A 22831-nucleotide genomic window follows, 5' to 3' on the forward strand; every position below is an offset into this window, starting at 1 on the left:
ATGCAATTTCTGTCTTTCATCAAAACTCTGAACGTCCATAGATTACAGGAAGCCTCCAGATGTGCTTCGGAAACTACTACAGGTGTCCCAGGAATCGATCAAAGCGTAGACAGTTTGAGACATTACTCCCATGGAGAAATGTCCGCATGGTGCCTGTTGTATTCAATCCCGATGCAATTTCTGTCTTTCATCAAAACTCTGAACGTCCACAGATTACAGGAAGCCTCCAGATGTACCTTCGGGAACTACTACTGGTGTCCCAGGAATCGATCAAACAGTAGACAGTTTGAGACATTACTCCCATGGAGAAATGTCCACATGGTGCCTGTTGTATTCAATCCCGATGCAATTTCTGTCTTTCATCAAAACTCTGAACGTCCACAGATTACAGGAAGCCTCCAGATGTACCTTCGGGAACTACTACTGGTGTCCCAGGAATCGATCAAAGAGTAGACAGTTTGAGACATTACTCCCATGGAGAAATGTCCGCATGGTGCCTCTTGTATTCAATCCCGATGCAATTTCTGTCTTTCATCAAAGCTCTGAACGTCCACAGATTACAGGAAGCCTCCAGATGTACCTTCGGGAACTACTACTGGTGTCCCAGGAATCGATCAAAGAGTAGACAGTTTGAGACATTACTCCCATGGAGAAATGTCCGCATGGTGCCTGTTGTATTCAATCCCGATACAATTTCTGTCTTTCATCAAAACTCTGAAAGTCCATAGATTACAGGAAGCATCCAGATGTGCTTCGGGAACTACTACAGGTGTCCCAGGAATCGATCAAAGCGTAGACAGTTTGAGACATTACTCCCATGGAGAAATGTCCGCATGGTGCCTGTTGTATTCAATCCCGATGCAATTTCTGTCTTTCATCAAAACTCTGAACGTCCACAGATTACAGGAAGCCTCCAGATGTACCTTCGGGAACAACTACTGGTGTCCCAGGAATCGATCAAAGAGTAGACAGTTTGAGACATTACTCCCATGGAGAAATGTCCGCATGGTGCCTGTTGTATTCAATCCCGATGCAATTTCTGTCTTTCATCAAAACTCTGAACGTCCAGAGATTACAGGAAGCCTCCAAATGTACCTTCGGGAACTACTACTGGTGTCCCAGGAATCGATCAAAGAGTAGACAGTTTGAGACATTACTCCCATGGAGAAATGTCCGCATTGGTGCCTGTTGTATTCAATCCCGATGCAATTTCTGTCTTTCATCAAAACTCTGAACGTCCACAGATTACAGGAAGCCTACAGATGTACCTTCGGGAACTACTACTGGTGTCCCTGGAATCGATCAAAGAGTAGACAGTTTGAGACATTACTCCCATGGAGAAATTCCGCATGGTGCCTGTTGTATTCAATCCCGATGCAATTTCTGTCTTTCATCAAGACTCTGAACGTCCATAGATTACAGGAAGCCTCCAGATGTGCTTCGGAAACTACTACAGGTGTCCCAGGAATCGATCAAAGCGTAGACAGTTTGAGACATTACTCCCATGGAGAAAAGTCCGCATGGTGCCCATTATATTCAATCCCGATGCAATTTCTGTCTTTCATCAAAACTCTGAACGTCCATAGATTACAGGAAGCCTCCAGATGTGCTTCGGGAACTACTACAGGTGTCCCAGGAATCGATCAAAGCGTAGACAGTTTGAGACATTACTCAAATGGAGAAATGTCCGCATGGTGCCTGTTGTATTCAATCCCGATGCAATTTCTGTCTTTCATCAAAACTCTGAACGTCCACAGATTACAGGAAGCCTCCAGATGTACCTTCGGGAACTACTACTGGTGTCCCAGGAATCGGTCAAAGAGTAGACAGTTTGAGACATTACTCCCATGGAGAAATGTCCGCATGGTGCCTGTTGTATTCAATCCCGATGCAATTTCTGTCTTTCATCAAAACTCTGAACGTCCACAGATTACAGGAAGCCTCCAGATGTACCTTCGGGAACTACTACTGGTGTCCCAGGAATTGATCAAAGAGTAGACAGTTTGAGACATTACTCCCATGGAGATATGTCCGCATTGGTGCCTGTTGTATTCAATCCCGATGCAATTTCTGTCTTTCATCAAAACTCTGAACGTCCACAGATTACAGGAAGCCTCCAGATGTACCTTCGGGAACTACTACTGGTGTCCATGGAATCGATCAAAGAGTAGACAGTTTGAGACATTACTCCCATGGAGAAATGTCCGCATGGTGCCTGTTGTATTCAATCCCGATGCAATTTCTGTCTTTTATCAAAACTCTGAACGTCCATAGATTACAGGAAGCCTCCAGATTTGCTTCGGAAACTACTACTGGTGTCCCAGGAATCGATCAAAGCGTAGACAGTTTGAGACATTACTCCCATGGAAAAAAGGTCGCATGGTGCCCATTATATTCAATCCCGAGGCAATTTCTGTCTTTCATCAAAACTCTGAACGTCCACAGATTACAGGAAGCCTCCAGATGTACCTTCGGGAACTACTACTGGTGTCCCAGGAATCGATCAAAGAGTAGACATTTTGAGACATTACTCCCATGGAGAAATGTCCGCATGGTGCTTGTTGTATTCACTCCCGATGCAATTTCTGTCTTTCATCAAAACTCTGAACGTCCACAGATTACAGGAAGCCTCCAGATGTACCTTCGGGAACTACTACTGGTGTCCCAGGAATCGATCAAAGAGTAGACAGTTTGAGACATTACTCCCATGGAGAAATGTCCGCATGGTGCCTGTTCTATTCATTCCCGATGCAATTTCTGTCTTTCATCAAAACTCTGAACGTCCATAGATTACAGGAAGCCTCCAGATGTGCTTCGGAAACTACTACTGGTGTCCCAGGAATCGATCAAAGAGTAGACAGTTTGAGACATTACTCCCATGGAGAAATGTCCGCATGGTGCCTGTTGTATTCAATCCCGATGCAATTTCTGTCTTTCATCAAAACTCTGAACGTCCACAGATTACAGGAAGCCTCCAGATGTACCTTCGGGAACAACTACTGGTGTCCCAGGAATCGATCAAAGAGTAGACAGTTTGAGACATTACTCCCATGGAGAAATGTCCGCATGGTGCCTCTTGTATTCAATCCCGATGCAATTTCTGTCTTTCATCAAAGCTCTGAACGTCCACAGATTACAGGAAGCCTCCAGATGTACCTTCGGGAACAACTACTGGTGTCCCAGGAATCGATCAAAGAGTAGACAGTTTGAGACATTACTCCCATGGAGAAATGTCCGCATGGTGCCTGTTGTATTCAATCCCGATGCAATTTCTGTCTTTCATCAAAACTCTGAACGTACATAGATTACAGGAAACCTCCAGATGTGCTTCGGAAACTACTACAGGTGTCCCAGGAATCGATCAAATCGTAGACAGTTTGAGACATTACTCCCATGGAGAAATGTCCGCATGGTGCCTGTTGTATTCAATCGCGATGCAATTTCTGTCTTTCATCAAAACTCTGAACGTCCACAGATTACAGGAAGCCTCCAGATGTACCTTCGGGAACTACTACTGGTGTCCCAGGAATCGATCAAACAGTAGACAGTTTGAGACATTACTCCCATGGAGAAATTCCGCATGGTGCCTGTTGTATTCAATCCCGATGCAATTTCTGTCTTTCATCAAAACTCTGAACGTCCAGAGATTACAGGAAGCCTCCAGATGTACCTTCGGGAACTACTACTGGTGTCCCAGGAATCGATCAAAGAGTAGACAGTTTGAGACATTACTCCCATGGAGAAATGTCCGCATTGGTGCCTGTTGTATTCAATCCCGATGCAATTTCTGTCTTTCATCAAAACTCTGAACGTCCACAGATTACAGGAAGCCTACAGATGTGCTTCGGAAACTACTACAGGTGTCCCAGGAATCGATCAAAGCGTAGACAGTTTGAGACATTACTCCCATGGAGAAAAGACCGCATGGTGCCCATTATATTCAATTCCGATGCAATTTCTGTCTTTCATCAAAACTCTGAACGTCCATAGATTACAGGAAGCCTCCAGATGTACCTTCGGGAACTACTACTGGTGTCCCAGGAATCGATCAAAGAGTAGACATTTTGAGACATTACTCCCATGGAGAAATGTCCGCATGGTGCTTGTTGTATTCACTCCCGATGCAATGTCTGTCTTTCATCAAAACTCTGAACGTCCACAGATTACAGGAAGCCTCCAGATGTACCTTCGGGAACTACTACTGGTGTCCCAGGAATCGATCAAAGAGTAGACAGTTTGAGACATTACTCCCATGGAGAAATGTCCGCATGGTGCCTGTTGTATTCATTCCCGATGCAATTTCTGTCTTTCATCAAAACTCTGAACGTCCATAGATTACAGGAAGCCTCCAGATGAGCTTCGGAAACTACTACTGGTGTCCCAGGAATCGATCAAAGAGTAGACAGTTTGAGACATTACTCCCATGGAGAAATGTCCGCATGGTGCCTGTTGTATTCAATCCCGATGCAATTTCTGTCTTTCATCAAAACTCTGAACGTCCACAGATTACAGGAAGCCTCCAGATGTACCTTCGGGAACTACTACTGGTGTCCCAGGAATCGATAAAAGAGTAGACAGTTTGAGACATTACTCCCATGGAGAAATGTCCGCATGGTGCCTGTTGTATTCAATCCCGATGCAATTTCTGTCTTTCATCAAAACTCTGAACGTCCATAGATTACAGGAAGCCTCCAGATGTGCTTCGGAAACTACTACAGGTGTCCCAGGAATCGATCAAAGCGTAGACAGTATGAGACATTACTCCCATGGAGAAATGTCCGCATGGTGCCTGTTGTATTCAATCCCGATGCAATATCTGTCTTTCATCAAAACTCTGAACGTCCAGAGATTAGAGGAAGCCTCCAGATGTACCTTCGGGAACTACTACTGGTGTCCCAGGAATCGATCAAAGAGTAGACAGTTTGAGACATTACTCCCATGGAGAAATGTCCGCATTGGTGCCTGTTGTATTCAATCCCGATGAAATTTCTGTCTTTCATCAAAACTCTGAACGTCCACAGATTACAGGAAGCCTACAGATGTGCTTCGGAAACTACTACAGGTGTCCCAGGAATCGATCAAAGCGTAGACAGTTTGAGACATTACTCCCATGGAGAAAAGTCCGCATGGTGCCCATTATATTCAATCCCGATGCAATTTCTGTCTTTCATCAAAACTCTGAACGTCCATAGATTACAGGAAGCCTCCAGATGTGCTTCGGGAACTACTACAGGTGTCCCAGGAATCGATCAAAGCGTAGACAGTTTGAGACATTACTCAAATGGAGAAATGTCCGCATGGTGCCTGTTGTATTCAATCCCGATGCAATTTCTGTCTTTCATCAAAACTCTGAACGTCCACAGATTACAGGAAGCCTCCAGATGTACCTTCGGGAACTACTACTGGTGTCCCAGGAATCGATCAAAGAGTAGACAGTTTGAGACATTACTCCCATGGAGAAATGTCCGCATGGTGCCTGTTGTATTCAATCCCGATGCAATTTCTGTCTTTCATCAAAACTCGGAACGTCCACAGATTACAGGAAGCCTCCAGATGTACCTTCGGGAACTACTACTGGTGTCCCAGGAATCGATCAAAGAGTAGACTGTTTGAGACATTACTCCCATGGAGAAATGTCCGCATTGGTGCCTGTTGTATTCAATCCCGACGCAATTTCTGTCTTTCATCAAAACTCTGAACGTCCACAGATTACAGGAAGCCTCCAGATGTACCTTCGGGAACTACTACTGGTGTCCCTGGAATCGATCAAAGAGTAGACAGTATGAGACATTACTCCCATGGAGAAATGTCTGCATGGTGCCTGTTGTATTCAATCCCGATGCAATTTCTGTCTTTCATCAAAACTCTGAACGTCCATAGATTACAGGAAGCCTCCAGATTTGCTTCGGAAACTACTACTGGTGTCCCAGGAATCGATCAAAGCGTAGACAGTTTGAGACATTACTCCCATGGAGAAAAGGTCGCATGGTGCTCATTATATTCAATCCCGATGCAATTTCTGTCTTTCATCAAAACTCTGAAGGTCCATAGATTACAGGAAGCCTCCAGATGTGCTTCGGGAACTACTACAGGTTTCCCAGGAATCGATCAAAACGTAGACAGTTTGAGACAATACTCCCATGGAGAAATGTCCGCATGGTGCTTGTTGTAATAAATCCCGATGCAATTTCTGTCTTTCATCAAAACTCTGAACGTCCATAGATTACAGGAAGCCTCCAGATGTACCTTCGGGAATTACTACTGGTGTCCCAGGAATCGATCAAAGAGTAGACAGTTTGAGACATTACTCCCATGGAGAAATGTCCGCATGGTGCCTGTTGTATTCATTCCCGATGCAATTTCTGTATTTCATCAAAACTCTGAACGTCCATAGATTACAGGAAGCCTCCAGATGTGCTTCGGAAACTACTATTGGTGTCCCAGGAATCGATCAAAGTGTAGACAGTTTGAGACATTACTCCCATGGAGAAAAGTCCGCATGGTGCCCATTATATTCAATCCCGATGCAATTTCTGTCTTTCATCAAAACTCTGAACGTCCACAGATTACAGGAAGCCTCCAGATGTACCTTCGGGAACTACTACTGGTGTCCCAGGAATCGATCAAAGAGTAGACAGTTTGAGACATTACTCCCATGGAGAAATGTCCGCATGGTGCCTGTTGTATTCAATCTCGATGCAATTTCTGTCTTTCATCAAAACTCTGAACGTCCACAGATTACAGGAAGCCTCCAGATGTACCTTCGGGAACTACTACTGGTGTCCCAGGAATCGATCAAAGAGTAGACAGTTTGAGACATTACTCCCATGGAGAAATGTCCGCATGGTGCCTCTTGTATTCAATCCCGATGCAATTTCTGTCTTTCATCAAAGCTCTGAACGTCCACAGATTACAGGAAGCCTCCAGATGTACCTTCGGGAACTACTACTGGTGTCCCAGGAATCGATCAAAGAGTAGACAGTTTGAGACATTACTCCCATGGAGAAATGTCCGCATGGTGCCTGTTGTATTCAATCCCGATGCAATTTCTGTCTTTCATCAAAACTCTGAACGTCCATAGATTACAGGAAGCCTCCAGATGTGCTTCGGAAACTACTACTGGTGTCCCAGGAATCGATCAATGAGTAGACAGTTTGAGACATTACTCCCATGGAGAAATGTCCGCATGGTGCCTGTTGTATTCAATCCCGATGCAATTTCTGTCTTTCATCAAAACTCTGAACGTCCACAGATTACAGGAAGCCTCCAGATGTACCTTCGGGAACTACTACTGGTGTCCCAGGAATCGATCAAAGAGTAGACAGTTTGAGACATTACTCCCATGGAGAAATGTCCGCATGGTGCCTCTTGTATTCAATCGCGATGCAATTTCTGTCTTTCATCAAAGCTCTGAACGTCCACAGATTACAGGAAGCCTCCAGATGTACCTTCGGGAACTACTACTGGTGTCCCAGGAATCGATCAAAGAGTAGACAGTTTGAGACATTACTCCCATGGAGAAATGTCCCCATGGTGCCTGTTGTATTCAATCCCGATGCAATTTCTGTCTTTCATCAAAACTCTGAACGTCCATAGATTACAGGAAGCCTCCAGATGTGCTTCGGGAACTACTACAGGTGTCCCAGGAATCGATCAAAGCGTAGACAGTTTGAGACATTACTCCCATGTAGAAATGTCCGCATGGTGCCTGTTGTATTCAATCCCGATGCAATTTCTGTCTTTCATCAAAACTCTGAACGTCCACAGATTACAGGAAGCCTCCAGATGTACCTTCGGGAACAACTACTGGTGTCCCAGGAATCGATCAAAGAGTAGACAGTTTGAGACATTACTCCCATGGAGAAATGTCCGCATGGTGCCTGTTGTATTCAATCCCGATGCAATTTCTGTCTTTCATCAAAACTCTGAACGTCCATAGATTACAGGAAGCCTCCAGATGTGCTTCGGAAACTACTACAGGTGTCCCAGGAATCGATCAAAGCGTAGACAGTTTGAGACATTACTCCCATGGAGAAATGTCCGCATGGTGCCTGTTGTATTCAATCCCGATGCAATTTCTGTCTTTCATCGAAACTCTGAACGTCCACAGATTACAGGAAGCCTCCAGATGTACCTTCGGGAACTACTACTGGTGTCCCAGGAATCGATCAAACAGTAGACAGTTTGAGACATTACTCCCATGGAGAAATGTCCGCATGGTGCCTGTTGTATTCAATCCCGATGCAATTTCTGTCTTTCATCAAAACTCTGAACGTCCAGAGATTACAGGAAGCCTCCAGATGTACCTTCGGGAACTACTACTGGTGTCCCAGGAATCGATCAAAGAGTAGACAGTTTGAGACATTACTCCCATGGAGAAATGTCCGCATTGGTGCCTGTTGTATTCAATCCCGATGCAATTTCTGTCTTTCATCAAAACTCTGAACGTCCACAGATTACAGGAGGCCTACAGATGTGCTTCGGAAGCTACTACAGGTGTCCCAGGAATCGATCAAAGCGTAGACAGTTTGAGACATTACTCCCATGGAGAAAAGTCCGCATGGTGCCCATTATATTCAATCCCGATGCAATTTCTGTCTTTCATCAAAACTCTGAACGTCCATAGATTACAGGAAGCCTCCAGATGTGCTTCGGGAACTACTACAGGTGTCCCAGGAATCGATCAAAGCGTAGACAGTTTGAGACATTACTCAAATGGAGAAATGTCCGCATGGTGCCTGTTGTATTCAATCCCGATGCAATTTCTGTCTTTCATCAAAACTCTGAACGTCCACAGATTACAGGAAGCCTCCAGATGTACCTTCGGGAACTACTACTGGTGTCCCAGGAATCGATCAAAGAGTAGACAGTTTGAGACATTACTCCCATGGAGAAATGTCCGCATGGTGCCTGTTGTATTCAATCCCCATGCAATTTCTGTCTTTCATCAAAACTCTGAACGTCCACAGATTACAGGAAGCCTCCAGATGTACCTTCGGGAACTACTACTGGTGTCCCTGGAATCGATCAAAGAGTAGACAGTTTGAGACATTACTCCCATGGAGAAATGTCCGCATGGTGCCTGTTGTATTCAATCCCGATGCAATTTCTGTCTTTCATCAAAACTCTGAACGTCCATAGATTACAGGAAGCCTCCAGATTTGCTTCGGAAACTACTACTGGTGTCCCAGGAATCGATCAAAGCGTAGACAGTTTGAGACATTACTCCCATGGAGAAAAGGTCGCATGGTGCCCATTATATTCAATCCCGATGCAATTTCTGTCTTTCATCAAAACTCTGAAGGTCCATAGATTACAGGAAGCCTCCAGATGTGCTTCGGGAACTACTACAGGTTTCCCAGGAATCGATCAAAACGTAGACAGTTTGAGACAATACTCCCATGGAGAAATGTCCGCATGGTGCTTGTTGTATTCAATCCCGATGCAATTTCTGTCTTTCATCAAAACTCTGAACGTCCATAGATTACAGGAAGCCTCCAGATGTACCTTCGGGAATTACTACTGGTGTCCCAGGAATCGATCAAAGAGTAGACAGTTTGAGACATTACTCCCATGGAGAAATGTCCGCATGGTGCCTGTTGTATTCATTCCCGATGCAATTTCTGTCTTTCATCAAAACTCTGAACGTCCATAGATTACAGGAAGCCTCCATATGTGCTTCGGAAACTACTACTGGTGTCCCAGGAATCGATCAAAGTGTAGACAGTTTGAGACATTACTCCCATGGAGAAAAGTCCGCATGGTTCCCATTATATTCAATCCCGATGCAATTTCTGTCTTTCATCAAAACTCTGAACGTCCACAGATTACAGGAAGCCTCCAGATGTACCTTCGGGAACTACTACTGGTGTCCCAGGAATCGATCAAAGAGTAGACAGTTTGAGACATTACTCCCATGGAGAAATGTCCGCATGGTGCCTGTTGTATTCAATCCCGATGCAATTTCTGTCTTTCATCAAAACTCTGAACGTCCACAGATTACAGGAAGCCTCCAGATGTACCTTCGGGAACTACTACTGGTGTCCCAGGAATCGATCAAAGAGTAGACAGTTTGAGACATTACTCCCATGGAGAAATGTCCGCATGGTGCCTCTTGTATTCAATCCCGATGCAATTTCTGTCTTTCATCAAAGCTCTGAACGTCCACAGATTACAGGAAGCCTCCAGATGTACCTTCGGGAACTACTACTGATGTCCCAGGAATCGATCAAAGAGTAGACAGTTTGAGAAATTACTCCCATGGAGAAATGTCCGCATGGTGCCTGTTGTATTCAATCCCGATGCAATGTCTGTCTTTCATCAAAACTCTGAACGTCCATAGATTACAGGAAGCCTCCAGTTTGCTTCCTGAACTACTACAGGTGTCCCAGGAATCGATCAAAGTGTAGACAGTTTGAGACATTACTCCCATGGAGAAATGTCCGCATGGTGCCTGTTGTATTCAATCCCGATGCAATTTCTGTCTTTCATCAAAACTCTGAACGTCCACAGATTACAGGAAGCCTCCAGATGTACCTTCGGGAACTACTACTGGTGTCCCAGGAATCGATCAAAGAGTAGACAGTTTGAGACATTACTCCCATGGAGAAATGTCCGCATGGTGCCTCTTGTATTCAATCCCGATGCAATTTCTGTCTTTCATCAAAGCTTTGAACGTCCACAGATTACAGGAAGCCTCCAGATGTACCTTCGGGAACTACTACTGGTGTCCCAGGAATCGATCAAAGAGTAGACAGTTTGAGACATTACTCCCATGGAGAAATGTCCGCATGGTGCCTGTTGTATTCAATCCCGATGCAATTTCTGTCCTTCATCAAAACTCTGAACGTCCACAGATTACAGGAAGCCTCCAGATGTACCTTCGGGAACTACTACTGGTGTCCCAGGAATCGATCAAAGAGTAGACAGTTTGAGACATTACTCCCATGGAGAAATGTCCGCATGGTGCCTCTTGTATTCAATCCCGATGCAATTTCTGTCTTTCATCAAAGCTCTGAACGTCCACAGATTACAGGAAGCCTCCAGATGTACCTTCGGGAACTACTACTGGTGTCCCAGGAATCGATCAAAGAGTAGACAGTTTGAGACACTACTCCCATGGAGAAATGTCCCCATGGTGCCTGTTGTATTCAATCCCGATGCAATTTCTGTCTTTCATCAAAACTCTGAACGTCCATAGATTACAGGAAGCCTCCAGATGTGCTTCGGGAACTACTACAGGTGTCCCAGGAATCGATCAAAGCGTAGACAGTTTGAGACATTACTCCCATGGAGAAATGTCCGCATGGTGCCTGTTGTATTCAATCCCGATGCAATTTCTGTCTTTCATCAAAACTCTGAACGTCCACAGATTACAGGAAGCCTCCAGATGTACCTTCGGGAACAACTACTGGTGTCCCAGGAATCGATCAAAGAGTAGACAGTTTGAGACATTACTCCCATGGAGAAATGTCCGCATGGTGCCTGTTGTATTCAATCCCGATGCAATTTCTGTCTTTCATCAAAACTCTGAACGTCCATAGATTACAGGAAGCCTCCAGATGTGCTTCGGAAACTACTACAGGTGTCCCAGGAATCGATCAAAGCGTAGACAGTTTGAGACATTACTCCCATGGAGAAATGTCCGCATGGTGCCTGTTGTATTCAATCCCGATGCAATTTCTGTCTTTCATCAAAACTCTGAACGTCCACAGATTACAGGAAGCCTCCAGATGTACCTTCGGGAACTACTACTGGTGTCCCAGGAATCGATCAAACAGTAGACAGTTTGAGACATTACTCCCATGGAGAAATGTCCGCATGGTGCCTGTTGTATTCAATCCCGATGCAATTTCTGTCTTTCATCAAAACTCTGAACGTCCAGAGATTACAGGAAGCCTCCAGATGTACCTTCGGGAACTACTACTGGTGTCCCAGGAATCGATCAAAGAGTAGACAGTTTGAGACATTACTCCCATGGAGAAATGTCCGCATGGTGCCTGTTGTATTCATTTCCGATGCAATTTCTGTCTTTCATCAAAACTCTGAACGTCCATAGATTACAGGAAGCCTCCAGATGTGCTTCGGGAACTACTACAGGTGTCCCAGGAATCGATAAAAGCGTAGACAGTTTGAGACATTACTCAAATGGAGAAATGTCCGCATGGTGCCTGTTGTATTCAATCCCGATGCAATTTCTGTCTTTCATCAAAACTCTGAACGTCCACAGATTACAGGAAGCCTCCAGATGTACCTTCGGGAACTACTACTGGTGTCCCAGGAATCGATCAAACAGTAGACAGTTTGAGACATTACTCCCATGGAGAAATGTCCGCATGGTGCCTCTTGTATTCAATCCCGATGCAATTTCTGTCTTTCATCAAAGCTCTGAACGTCCACAGATTACAGGAAGCCTCCAGATGTACCTTCGGGAACTACTACTGGTGTCCCAGGAATCGATCAAAGAGTAGACAGTTTGAGACATTACTCCCATGGAGAAAAGTCCCCATGGTGCCTGTTGTATTCAATCCCGATGCAATATCTGTCTTTAATCAAAACTCTGAACGTCCATAGATTACAGGAAGCCTCCAGATGTGCTTCGGGAACTACTACAGGTGTCCCAGGAGTCGATCAAAGCGTAGACAGTTTGAGACATTACTCCCATGGAGAAATGTCCGCATGGTGCCTGTTGTATTCAATCCCGATGCAATTTCTGTCTTTCATCAAAACTCTGAACGTCCACAGATTACAGGAAGCCTCCAGATGTACCTTCGGGAACAACTACTGGTGTCCCAGGAATCGATCAAAGAGTAGACAGTTTGAGACATTACTCCCATGGAGAAATGTCCGCATGGTGCCTGTTGTATTCAATCCCGATGCAATTTCTGTCTTTCATCAAAACTCTGAACGTCCATAGATTACAGGAAGCCTCCAGATGTGCTTCGGAAACTACTACAGGTGTCCCAGGAATCGATCAAAGCGTAGACAGTTTGAGACATTACTCCCATGGAGAAATGTCCGCATGGTGCCTGTTGTATTCAATCCCGATGCAATTTCTGTCTTTCATCAAAACTCTGAACGTCCACAGATTACAGGAAGCCTCCAGATGTACCTTCGGGAACTACTACTGGTGTCCCAGGAATCGATCAAACAGTAGACAGCTTGAGACATTACTCCCATGGAGAAATGTCCGCATGGTGCCTGTTGTATTCAATCCCGATGCAATTTCTGTCTTTCATCAAAACTCTGAACGTCCAGAGATTACAGGAAGCCTCCAGATGTACCTTCGGGAACTACTACAGGTGTCCCAGGAATCGATCAAAGAGTAGACAGTTTGAGACATTACTCCCATGGAGAAATGTCCGCATTGGTGCCTGTTGTATTCAATCCCGATGCAATTTCTGTCTTTCATCAAAACTCTGAACGTCCACAGATTACAGGAAGCCTACAGATGTGCTTCGGAAACTACTACAGGTGTCCCAGGAATCGATCAAATCGTAGACAGTTTGAGACATTACTCCCATGGAGAAAAGTCCGCATGGTGCCCATTATATTCAATCCCGATGCAATTTCTGTCTTTCATCAAAACTCTGAACGTCCATAGATTACAGGAAGCCTCCAGATGTGCTTCGGGAACTACTACAGGTGTCCCAGGAATCGATAAAAGCGTAGACAGTTTGAGACATTACTCAAATGGAGAAATGTCCGCATGGTGCCTCTTGTATTCAATCCCGATGCAATTTCTGTCTTTCATCAAAACTCTGAACGTCCACAGATTACAGGAAGCCTCCAGATGTACCTTCGGGAACTACTACTGGTGTCCCAGTAATCGATCAAAGAGTAGACAGTTTGAGACATTACTCCCATTGAGAAATGTCCGCATGGTGCCTGTTGTATTCAATCCCCATGCAATTTCTCTCTTTCATCAAAACTCTGAACGTCCACAGATTACAGGAAGCCTCCAGATGTACCTTCGGGAACTACTACTGGTGTCCCAGGAATCGATCAAAGAGTAGACAGTTTGAGACATTACTCCCATGGAGAAATGTCCGCATTGGTGCCTGTTGTATTCAATCCCGATGCAATTTCTGTCTTTCATCAAAACTCTGAACGTCCACAGATTACAGGAAGCCTCCAGATGTACCTTCGGGAACTACTACTGGTGTCCCTGGAATCGATCAAAGAGTAGACAGTTTGAGTCATTACTCCCATGGAGAAATGTCCGCATGGTGCCTGTTGTATTCAATCCCGATGCAATTTCTGTCTTTCATCAAAACTCTGAACGTCCATAGATTACAGGAAGCCTCCAGATTTGCTTCGGAAACTACTACTGGTGTCCCAGGAATCGATCAAAGCGTAGACAGTTTGAGACATTACTCCCATGGAGAAAAGGTCGCATGGTGCCCAATATATTCAATCCCGATGCAATTTCTGTCTTTCATCAAAACTCTGAATGTCCATAGATTACAGGAAGCCTCCAGATGTGCTTCGGGAACTACTACAGGTTTCCCAGGAGTCGATCAAAACGTAGACAGTTTGAGACAATACTCCCATGGAGAAATGTCCGCATGGTGCTTGTTGTATTCAATCCCGATGCAATTTCTGTCTTTCATCAAAACTCTGAACGTCCATAGATTACAGGAAGCCTCCAGATGTACCTTCGGGAATTACTACTGGTGTCCCAGGAATCGATCAAAGAGTAGACAGTTTGAGACATTACTCCCATGGAGAAATGTCCGCATGGTGCCTGTTGTATTCATTCCCGATGCAATTCCTGTCTTTCATCAAAACTCTGAACGTCCATAGATTACAGGAAGCCTCCAGATGTGCTTCGGAAACTACTACTGGTGTCCCAGGAATCGATCAAAGTGTAGACAGTTTGAGACATTACTCCCATGGAGAAAAGTCCGCATGGTGCCCATTATATTCAATCCCGATGCAATTTCTGTCTTTCATCAAAACTCTGAACGTCCACAGATTACAGGAAGCCTCCAGATGTACCTTCGGGAACTACTACTGGTGTCCCAGGAATCGATCAAAGAGTAGACAGTTTGAGACATTACTCCCATGGAGAAATGTCCGCATGGTGCCTGTTGTATTCAATCCCGATGCAATTTCTGTCTTTCATCAAAACACTGAACGTCCACAGATTACAGGAAGCCTCCAGATGTACCTTCGGGAACTACTACTGGTGTCCCAGGAATCGATCAAAGCGTAGACAGTTTGAGACATTACTCCCATGGAGAAATGTCCGCATGGTGCCTGTTGTATTCAATCCCGATGCAATTTCTGTCTTTCATCAAAACTCTGAACGTCCACAGATTACAGGAAGCCTCCAGATGTACATTCGGGAACTACTACTGGTGTCCCAGGAATCGATCAAAGAGTAGACAGTTTGAGACATTACACCCATGGAGAAATGTCCGCATGGTGCCTGTTGTATTCAATCCCGATGCAATTTCTGTCTTTCATCAAAACTCTGAACCTCCATAGATTACAGGAAGCCTCCAGATGTGCTTCGGAAACTACTACAGGTGTCCCAGTAATCGATCAAAGCGTAGACAGTTTGAGACATTACTCCCATGGAGAAATGTCCGCATGGTGCCTGTTGTATTCAATCCCGATGCAATTTCTGTCTTTCATCAAAACTCTGAACGTCCACAGATTACAGGAAGCCTCCAGATGTACCTTCGGGAACTACTACTGTTGTCCCAGGAATCGATCAAAGAGTAGACAGTTTGACACAATCCTCCCATGGAGAAATGTCCGCATGGTGCCTGTTGTATTCAATCCCGATGCAATTTCTGTCTTTCATCAAAACTCTGAACGTCCAGAGATTACAGGAAGCCTCCAGATGTACCTTCGGGAACTACTACTGGTGTCCCAGGAATCGATCAAAGAGTAGACAGTTTGAGACATTACTCCCATGGAGAAATGTCCGCATTGGTGCCTGTTGTATTCAATCCCGATGCAATTTCTGTCTTTCATCAAAACTCTGAACGTCCACAGATTACAGGAAGCCTCCAGATGTACCTTCGGGAACTACTACTGGTGTCCCTGGGATCGATCAAAGAGTAGACAGTTTGAGACATTACTCCCATGGAGAAAAGTCCGCATGGTGCCCATTATATTCAACCCCGATGCAATTTCTGTCTTTCATCGAAACTCTGAACGTCCACAGGTTACAGGAAGCCTCCAGATGTGCTTCGGGATCTACTACAGGTGTCCCAGGAATCGATCAAAGCGAGTCAGTTTGAGACATTACTCCCATGGAGAAAAGTCCGCATGGTGCCTGTTGTATTCAATCCCGATGCAATTTCTGTCTTTCATCAAAACTCTGAACGTCCACAGATTACAGGAAGCCTCCAGATGTACCTTCGGGAACTACTACTGGTGTCCCAGGAATCGATCAAAGAGTAGGCAGCTTGAGACATTACTCCCATGTAGAAATTCCGCATGGTGCCTGTTGTATTCAATCCCGATGCAATTTCTGTCTTTCATCAAAACTCTGAACGTCCATAGATTACAGGAAGCCTCCAGATGTGCTTCGGAAACTACTACAGGTGTCCCAGGAATCGATCAAAGCGTAGACAGTTTGAGACATTACTCCCATGGAGAAAAGTCCGCATGGTGCCCATTATATTCAATCCCGATGCAATTTCTGTCTTTCATCTAAACTCTGAACGTCCATAGATTACAGGAAGCCTCCAGATGTGCTTCGGGAACTACTACAGGTGTCCCAGGAATCGATCAAAGCGTAGACAGTTTGAGACATTATTCAAATGGAGAAATGTCCGCATGGTGCCTGTTGTATTCAATCCCGATGCAATTTCTGTCTTTCATCAAAACTCTGAACGTCCACAGATTACAGGAAGCCTCCAGATGTACCTTCGGGAACTACTACTGGTGTCCCAGGAATCGATCAAAGAGTAGACAGTTTGAGACAATACTCCCATGGAGAAAAGTCCGCATGGTGCCCATTATATTCAATCCCGATGCAATTTCTGTCTTTCATCAAAACTCTGAACGTCCACAGATTACAGGAGGCCTCCAGATGTACCTTCGGGAACTACTACTGGTGTCCCAGGAATCGATCAAAGAGTAGACAGTTTGAGACATTACTCCCATGGAGAAATGTCCGCATGGTGCCTGTTGTATTCAATCCCGATGCAATTTCTGTCTTTCATCAAGACACTGAACGTCCACAGATTACAGGAAGCCTCCAGATGTACCTTCGGGAACTACTACTGGTGTCCCAGGGATCGATCAAAGAGTAGACAGTTTGAGACATTACTCCCATGGAGAAATGTCCGCATGGTGCCTGTTGTATTCAATCCCGATGCAATTTCTGTCTTTCTTCAAAACTCTGAACGTCCGCAGATTACAGGAAGCCTCCAGATGTACCTTCGGGAACTACTACTGGTGTCCCAGGAATCGATCAAAGAGTAGACAGTTTGAGACATTACTCCCATGGAGAAATGTCCGCATGGTGCCTCTTGTATTCAATCCCGATGCAATTTCTGTCTTTCATCAAAGCTCTGAACGTCCACAGATTACAGGAAGCCTCCAGATGTACCTTTGGGAACTACTACTGGTGTCCCAGGAATCGATCAAAGAGTAGACAGTTTGAGACATTACTCCCATGGAGAAATGTCCGCATGGTGCCTGTTGTATTCAATCCCGATGCAATTTCTGTCTTTCATCAGAACTCTGAACGTCCATAGATTACAGGAAGCCTCCAGATGTGCTTCGGGAACTACTACAGGTGTCCCAGGAATCGATCAAAGCGTAGAAAGTTTGAGACATTACTCCCATGGAGAAATGTCCGCATGGTGCCTGTTGTATTCAATCCCGATGCAATTTCTGTCTTTCATCAAAACTCTGAACGTCCACAGATTACAGGAAGCCTCCAGATGTACCTTCGGGAACTACTACTGGTGTCCCAGGAATCGATCAAAGAGTAGACAGTTTGAGACATTACACCCATGGAGAAATGTCCGCATGGTGCCTGTTGTATTCAATTCTGATGCAATTTCTGTCTTTCATCAAAACTCTGAACGTCCATAGATTACAGGAAGCCTCCAGATGTGCTTCGGAAACTACTACAGGTGTCCCAGTAATCGATCAAAGCGTAGACAGTTTGAGACATTACTCCCATGGAGAAATGTCCGCATGGTGCCTGTTGTATTCAATCCCGATGCAATTTCTGTCTTTCATCAAAACTCTGAACGTCCACAGATTACAGGAAGCCTCCAGATGTACCTTCGGGAACTACTACTGGTGTCCCAGAAATCGATCAAAGAGTAGACAGTTTGAGACATTACTCCCATGGAGAAATGTCCGCATGGTGCCTGTTGTATTCAATCCCGATGCAATTTCTGTCTTTCATCTAAACTCTGAACGTCCAGAGATTACTGGAAGCCTCCAGATGTACCTTCGGGAACTACTACTGGTGTCCCAGGAATCGATCAAAGAGTAGACAGTTTGAGACATTACTCCCATGGAGAAATGTCCGCATTGGTGCCTGTTGTATTCAATCCCGATGCAATTTCTGTCTTTCATCAAAACTCTGAACGTCCACAGATTACAGGAAGCCTCCAGATGTACCTTCGGGAACTACTACTGGTGTCCCAGGGATTGATCAATGAGTAGACAGTTTGAGACATTACTCCCATGGAGAAAAGTCCGCATGGTGCCCATTATATTCAATCCCGATGCAATTTCTGTCTTTCATCGAAACTCTGAACGTCCACAGATTACAGGAAGCCTCCAGATGTGCTTCGGGATCTACTACAGGTGTCCCAGGAATCGATCAAAGCGTAGTCAGTTTGAGTCATTACTCCCATGGAGAAAAGTCCGCATGGTGCCTGTTGTATTCAATCCCGATGCAATTTCTGTCTTTCATCAAAACTCTGAACGTCCACAGATTACAGGAAGCCTCCAGATGTACCTTCGGGAACTACTACTGGTGTCCCAGGAATCGATCAAAGAGTAGACAGCTTGAGGCATTACTCCCATGGAGAAATGTCCGCATGGTGCCTGTTGTATTCAATCCCGATGCAATTTCTGTCTTTCATAAAAACTCTGAACGTCCGTAGATTACAGGAAGCCTCCAGATTTGCTTCGGAAACTACTACTGGTGTCCCAGGAATCGATCAAAGCGTAGACAGTTTGAGACATTACTCCCATGGAGAAAAGGTCGCATGGTGCCCATTATATTCAATCCCGATGCAATTTCTGTCTTTCATCAAAACTCTGAACGTCCATAGATTACAGGAAGCCTCCAGATGTGCTTCGGGAACTACTACAGGTGTCCCAGGAATCGATCAAAGCGTAGACAGTTTGAGACAATACTCCCATGGAGAAATGTCCGCATGGTGCCTGTTGTATTCAATCCCGATGCAATTTCTGTATTTCATCAAAACTCTGAACGTCCACAGATTATAGGAAGCCTCCAGATGTACCTTCAGGAACTACTACTGGTGTCCCAGGAATCGATCAAAGAGTAGACAGTTTGAGACATTACTCCCATGGAGATATGTCCGCATGGTGCCTGTTGTATTCATTCCCGATGCAATTTCTGTCTTTCATCAAAACTCTGAACGTCCATAGATTACAGGAAGCCTCCAGATGTGCTTCGGAAACTGCTACTGGTGTCCCAGGAATCGATCAAAGTGTAGACAGTTTGAGACATTACTCCCATGGAGAAAAGTCCGCATGGTGCCCATTATATTCAATCCCGATGCAATTTCTGTCTTTCATCAAAACTCTGAACGTCCACAGATTACAGGAAGCCTCCAGATGTACCTTCGGGAACTACTACTGGTGTCCCAGGAATCGATCAAAGAGTAGACAGTTTGAGACGTTGCTCCCATGGAGAAATGTCCGCATGGTGCCTGTTGTATTCAATCCCGATGCAATTTCTGTCTTTCATCAAAACTCTGAACGTCCACAGATAACAGGAAGCCTCCAGATGTACCTTCGGGAACTACAACTGGTGTCCCAGGAATCGATCAAAGAGTAGACAGTTTGAGACATTACTCCCATGGAGAAATGTCCGCATGGTGAATGTTGTATTCAATCCCGATGCAATTTCTGTCTTTCATCAAAACTCTGAACGTCCAGAGATTACAGGAAGCCTCCAGATGTACCTTCGGGAACTACTACAGGTGTCCCAGGAATCGATCAAAGCGTAGACAGTTTGAGACATTACTCAAATGGAGAAATGTCCGCATGGTGCCTGTTGTATTCAATCCCGATGCAATTTCTGTATTTCATCAAAACTCTGAACGTCCACAGATTACAGGAAGCCTCCAGATGTACCTTCGGGAACTACTACTGGTGTCCCAGGAATCGATCGAAGAGTAGACAGTTTGAGACATTACTCCCATGGAGAAATGTCCGCATGGTGCCTGTTGTATTCAATCCCGATGCAATTTCTGTCTTTCATCAAAACTCTGAACGTCCATAGATTACAGGAAGCCTCCAGATGTGCTTCGGGAACTACTACAGGTGTCCCAGGAATCGATCAAAGCGTAGACAGTTTGAGACATTACTCCCATGGAGAAATGTCCGCATGGTGCCTGTTGTATTCAATCCCGATGCAATTTCTGTCTTTCATCATAACTCTGAACGTCCAGAGATTACAGGAAGCTTCCAGATGTACCTTCGGGAACTACTACTGGTGTCCCAGGAATCGATCAAGGAGTAGACAGTTTGAGACATTACTCCCATGGAGAAATGTCCGCATTGGTGCCTGTTGTATTCAATCCCGATGCAATTTCTGTCTTTCATCAAAACTCTGAACGTCCACAGATTACAGGAAGCCTCCAGATGTACCTTCGGGAACTACTACTGGTGTCCCTGGAATCGATCAAAGGGTAGACAGTTTGAGACATTACTCCCATGGAGAAATTCCGCATGGTGCCTGTTGTATTCAATCCCGATGCAATTTCTGTCTTTCATCAAAACTCTGAACGTCCATAGATTACAGGAAGCCTCCAGATTTGCTTCGGAAACTACTACTGGTGTCCCAGGAATCGATCAAAGCGTAGACAGTTTGAGACATTACTCCCATGGAGAAAAGGTGGCATGGTGCCCATTATATTCAATCCCGATGCAATTTCTGTCTTTCATCAAAACTCTGAACGTCCATAGATTACAGGAAGCCTCCAGATGTGCTTCGGGAACTACTACAGGTGTCCCAGGAATCGATCAAAGCGTAGACAGTTTGAGACAATACTCCCATGGAGAAATGTCCGCATGGTGCTTGTTGTATTCACTCCCGATGCAATTTCTGTCTTTCATCAAAACTCTGAACGTCCACAGATTACAGGAAGCCTCCAGATGTACCTTCGGGAACTACTACTGGTGTCCCAGGAATCGATCAAAGAGTAGACAGTTTGAGACATTACTCCCATGGAGAAATGTCCGCATGGTGCCTGTTGTATTCATTCCCGATGCAATTTCTGTCTTTCATCAAAACTCTGAACGTCCATAGATTACAGGGAGCCTCCAGATGTGCTTCGGAAACTACTACTGGTGTCCCAGGAATCGATCAAAGTGTAGACATTTTGAGACATTACTCCCATGGAGAAAAGTCCGCATGGTGCCCATTATATTCAATCCCGATGCAATTTCTGTCTTTCATCAAAACTCTGAACGTCCACAGATTACAGGAAGCCTCCAGATGTACCTTCGGGAACTACTACTGGTGTCCCAGGAATCGATCAAAGAGTAGACAGTTTGAGACATTACTCCCATGGAGAAATGTCCGCATGGTGCCTGTTGTATTCAATCCCGATGCAATTTCTGTCTTTCATCAAAACTCTGAACGTCCACAGATTACAGGAAGCCTCCAGATGTACCTTCATGAACTACTACTGGTGTCCCAGGAATCGATCAAAGAGTAGACAGTTTTCGACATTACTCCCATGGAGAAATGTCCGCATGGTGCCTGTTGTATTGAATCCCGATGCAATTTCTGTCTTTCATCAAAACTCTGAACGTCCACAGATTACAGGAAGCCTCCAGATGTACCTTCGGGAACTACTACTGGTGTCCCAGGAATCGATCAAAGAGTAGACAGTTTGAGACATTACTCCCATGGAGAAATGTCCGCATGGTGTCTCTTGTATTCAATCCCGATGCAATTTCTGTCTTTCATCAAAGCTCTGAACGTCCACAGATTACAGGAAGCCTCCAGATGTACCTTCGGGAACTACTACTGGTGTCCCAGGAATCGATCAAAGAGTAGACAGTTTGAGACATTACTCCCATATAGAAATGTCCGCATGGTGCCTGTTGTATTCAATCCCGATGCAATTTCTGTCTTTCATCAAAACTCTGAACGTCCATAGATTACAGGAAGCCTCCAGATGTGCTTCGGGAACTACTACAGGTGTCCCAGGAATCGATCAAAACGTAGACAGTTTGAGACATTACTCCCATGGAGAAATGTCCGCATGGTGCCTGTTGTATTCAATCCCGATGCAATTTCTGTATTTCATCAAAACTCTGAACGTCCACAGATTATAGGAAGCCTCCAGATGTACCTTGAGGAACTACTACTGGTGTCCCAGGAATCGATCAAAGAGTAGACAGTTTGAGACATTACTCCCATGGAGAAATGTCCGCATGGTTCCTGTTGTATTCATTCCCGATGCAATTTCTGTCTTTCATCAAAACTCTGAACGTCCATAGATTACAGGAAGCCTCCAGATGTGCTTCGGAAACTGCTACTGGTGTCCCAGGAATCGATTAAAGTGTAGACGGTTTGAGACATTACTCCCATGGAGAAAAGTCCGCATGGTTCCCATTATATTCAATCCCG

Source organism: Schistocerca gregaria, unplaced genomic scaffold (genome assembly GCF_023897955.1).
Source record: "Schistocerca gregaria isolate iqSchGreg1 unplaced genomic scaffold, iqSchGreg1.2 ptg000180l, whole genome shotgun sequence".
Taxonomy (NCBI): domain Eukaryota; kingdom Metazoa; phylum Arthropoda; class Insecta; order Orthoptera; family Acrididae; genus Schistocerca; species Schistocerca gregaria.